Source organism: Arachis stenosperma, chromosome 7, assembly GCF_014773155.1.
Source record: "Arachis stenosperma cultivar V10309 chromosome 7, arast.V10309.gnm1.PFL2, whole genome shotgun sequence".
NCBI lineage: Eukaryota > Viridiplantae > Streptophyta > Magnoliopsida > Fabales > Fabaceae > Arachis > Arachis stenosperma.
The window spans coordinates 81,603,588-81,613,151 of NC_080383.1; positions in this window are offsets into that span (position 1 = coordinate 81,603,588).

A 9,564-nucleotide genomic window follows, 5' to 3' on the forward strand; every position below is an offset into this window, starting at 1 on the left:
ATGTTTGAGTTTGAGCCACTTGGGTGAAGTGGGCTAAAATGATGAGATAGTGATTTTGGTAAATTGTGGGAATGTGTCAATGTGTGAGTTGAGGAGGCTTGATGTTGAATTTGATACATTTTGATTGATTTCAAAGAAAAGGGATAAAAATGGCATGTTTTGATTGATTTTGAAAAGAGTTGAAAATGGCTTGTTTTGAAAATGGCATATTGTGGTTTTGTATGAAAATATGGTTTTTGGGCACACTTTGGCGGGACATAACTTGGACTACGGATCTCCGTTTTGTACCAAATCTGTTTAGAAATGAAATTGGATCCGGGATGTCCATGCCGTTCGAAGAACGGGTGAAAAACGATTTAAAATGAGGAAGTTATGTCCATTGGAAGATTGGGGTGTAAATCTGTGAATTCTGCAGCTTTTAACTTAGAAAATTTTTAGCAGAATGACCCCTTGCGCTTGGGCGCACCTGGCGCGTACGCGCCGATCTTCCAGAAAGCGCCATCCACGCGTGCGCGTGATGTGCGCGGGCGCGCCGATTGTGCTGCACCCAATGCCCAGCCATTTTCCAGAGAGTTATGCCAGCACTGTGCCAGTGTTGTGCCTGGGGCACGAGAACACCCGCGCGTACGCGTGGTTGACGCGTGCGCGTCGATTGGCAAATTTGTAATACACGCGTTAGCGTGCATGACGCTTGCGCGTCGATGAGTTTTTGAGGCCATCCACGCGTGCGCGTGGAGTGCGCGTACGCGTGGCCCTGTTTTCATCCCAAAGTTTATTTTTGAGTTTTAAAAGCCAAATCTCATACTTCTAAGCCTCCGATCTCACCGTTTATGTCTTAAATCATTATGACATGCCTAGCTATTAGAAAGGGGCTAGTGAATGAGGTAACTTGCGAGTGAAGCAAGGGGAAAATGAATGATCAATGAGGATCAAGATGATTATGTGAGATGCGGAGGATGGTGGTGGAAGTGCTTGTTATGCCATGGGCCGAAAGGCTATAATTGTTGATGAAATGGCTGGTTATGGATTTAACCGTGAGTCGGAATAGCTGTGTATGCTATGAATATTGGCTGGTTATGGATTTAACCATGAGCCGGAATAGCTGTGAATGCTATGAATATTGGCTGGTTCTGGACTGAACCGTGAGCCGGATGGCTGATATGGATGTTGATCCATGGATGAGAATTCATGCATGTTGATGCTGAATTATTGATAATTGTGAATTGCACTTCCACTATCAGAGATACGAGTTTCCCTGGGTAGTAGCAGTGGCTAGCCACCACGTGCTCCAGGTTGAGACTTGATACTCTGGTGACCCTATGTCGTAAGTGTGGCCGGGCACTGTGAAAGACCCGGATGAGCTCGCCCCCGAAATATTCACTAGTGAGGGTGATGGATATGGATCATGTTTATGATCAAGTTTATAACGAGTATAGCTCGAGTTGGGGATGCGCGACAGAGGGACAGTCCAATGGTTAGCGACCAGGACTTGTCGGGTTGGCTCTATAACCGACAAGATGATATCATCGGCCACTAGGGACAGGCATTCATCATATGCATACTATGTGAATTATTTGAGATTGCCTATTTGACTGCATATTACTTGCTAATTGTCTAAATGTCTTAACTGCTCCTATTTGAATATTCTTTGACTGATATAACTGTGTTTGCTATAATATACTCCTGCTGGTGGTTGGGAGGTTTGAAGGAATTGGAAAGGGAAGTATTAGTTAGACTGAAGAATCTTTAGTCAGATGCCCTTATACGGTTTAGCTTGTCTATAAGCTTGATATTATCTGGAGGAAGTTCTAGGATTGCCTTTGGCTTTCCTCTATTATTATGTATTATATATGTGGAAGCTGTTACCATGCTGGGGAGCTCTGGTTCTCACCCATGCGGATTTTGTGGTTTTCAGATGCAGGACGTGAGGTTTTCCGCTGAGGCATGCTGGAGACTTCTAGATTTGCGAAGATCCTTGTTCTCGGGACTAAGTTTTGGTTTATATGTTTTGCTTAGATACTTTTATCTCCATTAAATAATACAAACTGTGATGACTCCTCTTATGGGAGATTTTTGGAGAATAGGTTTTATGTATTTGTGTCCCTTTGGGTTTCCTTTAGGGTTTTCCTTATTTTATCATATGTATATATTGTTATGCTCGGACCGGTTATCTTCGCAGCCGAATCTTGAGTCTTGATATTCATGTTTTTGACACTCCTTTGTATATATATAATCTCGCGTTGGTTTACCCTTGTTCGTTACGTTATCGATCGGAGTGTTGCGCTTTTGAGTTGCGATTTTTATTTACCCCTTTTTCTACAAAGGCTCCTAGTTATAATCAATCATTCATACTACTATACGTACTAAATTTTTATTTTAGAGGTCGTAATGCCTTGCCATCTCTGAATTATGACTTAAGCATAAGACTCTGTATGGTAGGGTGTTACATTATGGTATCAGAGCAGTTCGTTCCTGTAGAGCCTGAGGGATGGACTGATTATGCTTCTGTGCATTCTCTATGTGTGTGTTATGTGCTATTAGTATATCTGCTTGATATAATTGGCATAAACGTTCATGAGCATGCATTTGGGACTTTGAAGCACTGGACTTCCGATATTGAGACTAATCAACTTAATATCGATTGTTGGGTGTGTATAGGAACCAGATGGCACCTCGTGGACGCGGTAGAGGTAGTGTGAGAGGTCGTACGAATGCTCGTGCACCGGAGAATAACTTGAATAACCCGGTAGACCTTATGGCGGCATTGGGGAACATGGCTGCGGCTATGTGGGCCACTGTAGAGGCTCTTGGACAACAGATGAGCAACCATGGCAACGACGGAAATGGAGCTCAGGGACCAATAGAGATCAGAACTTCCGTTGTATTGGTGAACAAGTGTGGGGTTGCTGAAGAGTATGTGAAGAAGGCAGCTGCTGAGAGAGGGAGTCACAAGGGATCATTCCCACGGAACCGAGGGAAGAGCTTTGCACCTAGAGGTCCGCCTTTCAAGCGGGGAGGCTCTTTTAGGAGGCCCAACAACAACAACTCCCAAGGAAAAAGGTTTGGAAAGCAGCCACAAAATGAGCAAGCTTGCGTTAGGTGTGGAAGTCACCATCCGGGAGTCCCGCGCATGGCCGGATGGGGTTTGTGCTACTTCTGTGGTAAGGCGGGACATAAGGTCCCAAACTGCCCGGAGAAAAAAAAAACAAGGTGCTGGAAAAGCACAACAGACTGGTCGAGTGTTCACCACTTCAGCTATAGGTGCTGAGGGATCTGAGACACTCATTCGAGGTAACTGTGAAATAGCTAGTCAGACTTTAAATGCTTTATTTGATTCGGGAGCATCGCATTTATTTATTGCATTTGAGAAAGCCCATGAGTTAGGATTGAAGATCGTAACCTTAGATTATGATCTAAGAGTGTACAATGCTACCCATGAAGCCACGGTAACTAGGCTAGGATGCCCGGAAGTTTCCTTTAGGTTCAAGCAGCGTGATTTTGTTCATAATTTAATCTGCTTACCGATGATCGGTCTTGACCTTATCTTGAGATTGGATTGGTTATCTAAGAACCATGTTCTGCTTGATTGTTCTACAAAGTCGGTGTACTTTATGCCGGAAGATACAGAAGGGCCGGTCGTGGTGAATAATTATTACTTGAATTCGATGATGGTGAACTGTTCTGGAATCGAATGTCAGGGTATCATGTTGTTAACCGCGGGCGTTTCGGGTGATGATCAAAGGTTGGAACAGATTCCGGTTGTGTGTGAGTTTTCGGAAGTGTTTCCCGATGATATTGATGAGTTTTCACCTAACCGAGAGGTTGAGTTTGCTATTGAGTTGGTGCCCGGGGCGGGACCAATCTCAAGTGCTCCTTATAGGATGTCACCGTTAGAGATGAACGAGCTAAAGCCTCAGTTAGAGGATTTGTTGGGAAAGAATTTTATACGACCAAGTGTTTCTCCGTGGGGTGCTCCAGTGTTACTGGTGAAGAAGAAGGATGGGAGTATGCGGCTCTGTGTGGATTACAGGCAGTTGAACAAGGTTACAATAAAGAATAAGTACCCATTGCCGAGAATTGATGATCTCATGGATCAGTTACAAGGAGCTGGAGTTTTCTCCAAGATCGATTTGCGATCCGGTTATCACCAGATAAGGGTGAGGGGTGAGGATATCCCTAAGACCGCTTTCAGGACTCGTTATGGTCATTACGAGTACACTGTGATGTCCTTTGGGTTGACGAACGCTCCTGCGGTATTCATGGATTACATGAATATAGTTTTCCGTCCGTTTCTGGATAAATTCGTTGTTGTCTTCATCGATGACATACTAATTTATTCCAAGACTGAAGAAGAACATGTGAAACACTTGAGAACCGTGTTGCAGATTCTAAAGAAGAAGAAACTTTATGCAAAACTGTCTAAGTGTGAGTTTTGGAAGAATGAGGTGAAGTTTTTGGGGCATGTGGTGAGTAAGAAGGGAATAACCGTAGATCCAACTAAGGTGGAGGCTGTGATGGATTGGAAACAACCAACCACCGTAACAGAGATAAGGAGTTTTCTGGGTTTAGCTGGCTATTACCGAAGGTTTATCAAGGGCTTTTCACAGATAGCTTTGCCAATGACAAAGTTAACCCGCAAAGATACTCCGTTTGTTTGGACTCCTGAATGCGAGGAGAGCTTTCAGACATTGAAGAAAAAGTTGACTACTGCGCCTGTGTTAGTGTTACCCGAGCCGAATGAGCCATTTGAGGTGTATTGTGATGCCTCATTGTAAGGTCTAGGGTGCGTGCTGATGCAGCACCATAATGTGGTGGCGTATGCCTCACGACAGTTGAGACCTCATGAAGTTAGTTACCCTACGCACGATTTGGAACTCGCTGCGGTTGTGTTTGCCTTGAAGGTGTGGAGGCATTATCTCTATGGGGTTAAGTTCCAAGTTTTCTCTGATCATAAGAGCTTGAAGTATCTCTTTGATTAGAAAGAGCTTAATATGAGGCAGAGAAGGTGGATGGAATTGTTGAAGGACTACGACTTCGAGTTGCATTACCATCCGGGAAAGGCAAACGTAGTGGCGGATGCGTTGAGTCGGAAGTCATTATATGCGGCTTGGATGATGCTTCAAGAGGAGAAGTTGCTCAAAGGATTCGAGAGTCTTAAAATTGGTGCTCGAGAAGTATCCGGAACTTTGTGTTTGAGCCGACTAGAAATCTCAAGTGACTTTAGGTCCGAACTCCTAAAGGCTCATCAAAATGATGAAGCGTTATGGAAAGTGTTACCGGCCATTGAGCAAGGAAAACAGTAGAGAGTGTTGGAAGAGAAAGATGGGTTATGGAGATTTAAGGGTAGGATCATTGTGCCGGATGTTGGCACTTTGAGGCAAGATATTTTAAAGGAGGCACACAAAAGTGGATTCTCCATTCACCCGGGAAGTACTAAGATGTACCATGATTTAAAGACGATGTTTTGGTGGCCGGGTATGAAGAATGATGTGGCAGAATATGTATCAAAGTGCTTAACTTGTCAAAAGGTAAAGATTGAACATCAAAAGCCTGCAGGTATGTTGCAACCTTTAGAGATTCCACAATGGAAGTGGGAAGGTATTGTAATGGACTTTGTGTCAGGGTTGCCAAGGACTAGGGCTGGTTTTGATGCTATTTGGGTGATTGTGGACCGACTGACGAAGTCAGCTCACTTTTTGCCCATTCGTATGGCTTACACCCTTGAGGAGCTAGCACGGTTATACATAAAGGAGATTGTGAGACTCCATGGTGTACCTGCTACTATAATCTCTGATAGAGATCCTCGTTTCACTTCAAGGTTTTGGGGTGCATTTCAGAAGGCTTTTGGAACCCGATTAAGCTTGAGCACGGCTTACCATCCTCAAACAGATGGTCAATCTGAGAGGACGATCCAAACACAAGAGGATATGTTGAGAGCTTGTGTTTTGGACCAACCGGCGAGTTGGGATCGGTATATGCCATTAGTGGAGTCTGCATACAATAATAGTTATCATGCGAGCATTGGAATGGCTCCGTATGAGGCCTTGTATGGGAGGAAATGTCAATCTCCGCTATGTTGGTATGAAGCTGGAGAGAAAAGCTTGTTGGGGCCAGAAATGATAGCTGAGACTACTGAACAAGTCAAGAAAATCCGTGATAGGATGCTTACGACGCAGAGTCGTCAAAAGAGTTACGCCGATCAGAGGCGAAAGCCCTTAGAATTTGAGGAAGGAGACCATGTTTTCCTTAAGGTCACTCCGACTACAGGAGTAGGTAGGGCGATTAAGGCAAAGAAGTTGAATCCTCGATACATTGGTCCATTTTAGATCCTAGAGAGGATTGGACCGGTGGCGTATCGGATGGCTCTACCACCTCATCTTTCGAACCTGCACGACGTGTTTCACGTGTCGCAGCTTCGGAAGTACACTCCTGATGCTAGCCATGTGTTAGAATCTGAATCGGTTCAGTTAAGGGAAGATTTGACGCTTCCAGTGGCTCCAGTCAGAATTGATGATACTAGTATTAAACGGTTGCGTGGAAAAGATGTTTCATTAGTCAAAGTGGCATGGAGTCGAGGCGGTGTTGAGGAACACACTTGGGAACTTGAGTCGGAGATGCGAACGGATTATCCGCATTTATTCTCAGGTAATTGCATTTGAATTTTGTGGGCAAAATTCCCAATTAGGTGGGTAGAATGTAAAACCCGATTAATTAACGGCTAATTAACCCATAAATGAGAATTTATTCTAGAAAGCCTAAAATGTGATTTTTATGGCTAAATGTGATAGAGGAGACTGAGACGAGAATTTCGGTACCAATTTTATAGAATTCGAACCAAGATTGGACCGAACGGGCCAAACCGGGCCAACCGGACCCAAAGTGGGCCCTTGGCCCAACTAAACTTAACCAAAACCCTAGTTTTCAGCACTCTCTCTCCTCACAACACTCAAACTCACGCTGAAATTGAAGAGAGGGGAGGAAGAACACTCTCTCAAGTTCTTTCTCTCACTTGATCTTCAAACCACCATAACTTTTGATCTAGAGCTCCGATTGCCGCTCCGTTTGCGGCCACGCGTTCACCGCGGAGAGCTCTACAAAACCCATACAATTAATCTTGAGGCAAGCCACGTTTTGCTCTTCGAAATTCCAGCCCTTATTTTCGAGTTTCATGGGTAAAATGTTGAGATTTTGGGTTCTTTGATGTTATAGGACCCAACTCTCTTGAAGGAGAAGGTTAATCTTGTCTCCTTGGACCTTGGGTGTGGTAAGATTCTCAACCCTAGTGTGATTTGTGGTTTTATGATGTTTGGGTATTGAGATGTTGTGTATGGGTATGATGGTTGTGGCTTAGGTTGTGTATGTGTGGATATTGGAGCTTGATTGGTGACTTTGAAAAGCTTGGAAAGGGTTTGGTGGTGAAAAATCTGTTCTTGGAGGTGTTGAGGCCTTGAGAGCTTGTGGATAAGTGGTTTGGAAGTGCTCCGGTGGAGCCTGGGAAAATCGGCTAAGGTATGGTTTCGGTTTCCCGTATCTAATATGTAATGTGGTAGGAAATACTTAGGCTAGAGGCCCTAAGATAGGCATTGAATTGTTGATGTTGTTGAATGATTGAGATATATGATGTGGTCATATATGTGATGATGATTATTGATGCCTTGGTGGTATGATGTATGAGAAATATGCATGTTGTGATATATGCTTGATGATTGGTTATGGTTGAATTGTGGGTTGAACCATGTTGATGGTGAGTATGATATTGATTATGTACAATGATGGTTTATTGGAATTGATGTTGTGAGAATTGGCATGAGGAATAGTATATGATATGTCAATATGTTTGAGTTTGAGCCACTTGGGTGAAGTGGGCTAAAATGATGAGATAGTGATTTTGGTAAATTGTGGGAATGTGTCAATGTGTGAGTTGAGGAGGCTTGATGTTGAATTTGATACATTTTGATTGATTTCAAAGAAAAGGGATAAAAATGGCATGTTTTGATTGATTTTGAAAAGAGTTGAAAATGGCTTGTTTTGAAAATGGCATATTGTGGTTTTGTATGAAAATATGGTTTTTGGGCACACTTTGGCGGGACATAACTTGGACTACGGATCTCCGTTTTGTACCAAATCTGTTTAGAAATGAAATTGGATCCGGGATGTCCATGCCGTTCGAAGAACGGGTGAAAAACGATTTAAAATGAGGAAGTTATGTCCATTGGAAGATTGGGGTGTAAATCTGTGAATTCTGCAGCTTTTAACTTAGAAAATTTTTAGCAGAATGACCCCTTGCGCTTGGGCGCACCTGGCGCGTACGCGCCGATCTTCCAGAAAGCGCCATCCACGCGTGCGCGTGATGTGCGCGGGCGCGCCGATTGTGCTGCACCCAATGCCCAGCCATTTTCCAGAGAGTTATGCCAGCACTGTGCCAGTGTTGTGCCTGGGGCACGAGAACACCCGCGCGTACGCGTGGTTGACGCGTGCGCGTCGATTGGCAAATTTGTAATACACGCGTTAGCGTGCATGACGCTTGCGCGTCGATGAGTTTTTGAGGCCATCCACGCGTGCGCGTGGAGTGCGTGTACGCGTGGCCCTGTTTTCATCCCAAAGTTGATTTTTGAGTTTTAAAAGCCAAATCTCATACTTCTAAGCCTCCGATCTCACCGTTTATGTCTTAAATCATTATGACATGCCTAGCTATTAGAAAGGGGCTAGTGAATGAGGTAACTTGCGAGTGAAGCAAGGGGAAAATGAATGATCAATGAGGATCAAGATGATTATGTGAGATGCGGAGGATGGTGGTGGAAGTGCTTGTTATGCCATGGGCCGAAAGGCTATAATTGTTGATGAAATGGCTGGTTATGGATTTAACCGTGAGCCGGAATAGCTGTGTATGCTATGAATATTGGCTGGTTATGGATTTAACCGTGAGCCGGAATAGCTGTGAATGCTATGAATATTGGCTGGTTCTGGACTGAACCGTGAGCCAGATGGCTGATATGGATGTTGATCCATGGATGAGAATTCATGCATGTTGATGCTGAATTATTGATAATTGTGAATTGCACTTCCACTATCAGAGATACGAGTTTCCCTGGGTAGTAGCAGTGGCTAGCCACCACGTGCTCCAGGTTGAGACTTGATACTCTGGTGACCCTATGTCGTAAGTGTGGCCGGGCACTGTGAAAGACCCGGATGAGCTCGCCCCCGAAATATTCACCAGTGAGGGTGATGGATATGGATCATGTTTATGATCAAGTTTATAACAGGTATAACTCGAGTTGGGGATGCGTGACAGAGGGACAGTCCAATGGTTAGCGACCAGGACTTGTCGGGTTGGCTCTATAACCGACAAGATGATATCATCGGCCACTAGGGACAGGCATTCATCATATGCATACTATGTGAATTGTTTGAGATTGCCTATTTGACTGCATATTACTTGCTAATTGTCTAAATGTCTTAACTGCTCCTATTTGAATATTCTTTGACTGATATAACTGTGTTTGCTATAATATACTCCTGCTGGTGGTTGGGAGGTTTGAAGGAATTGGAAAGGGAAGTATTAGT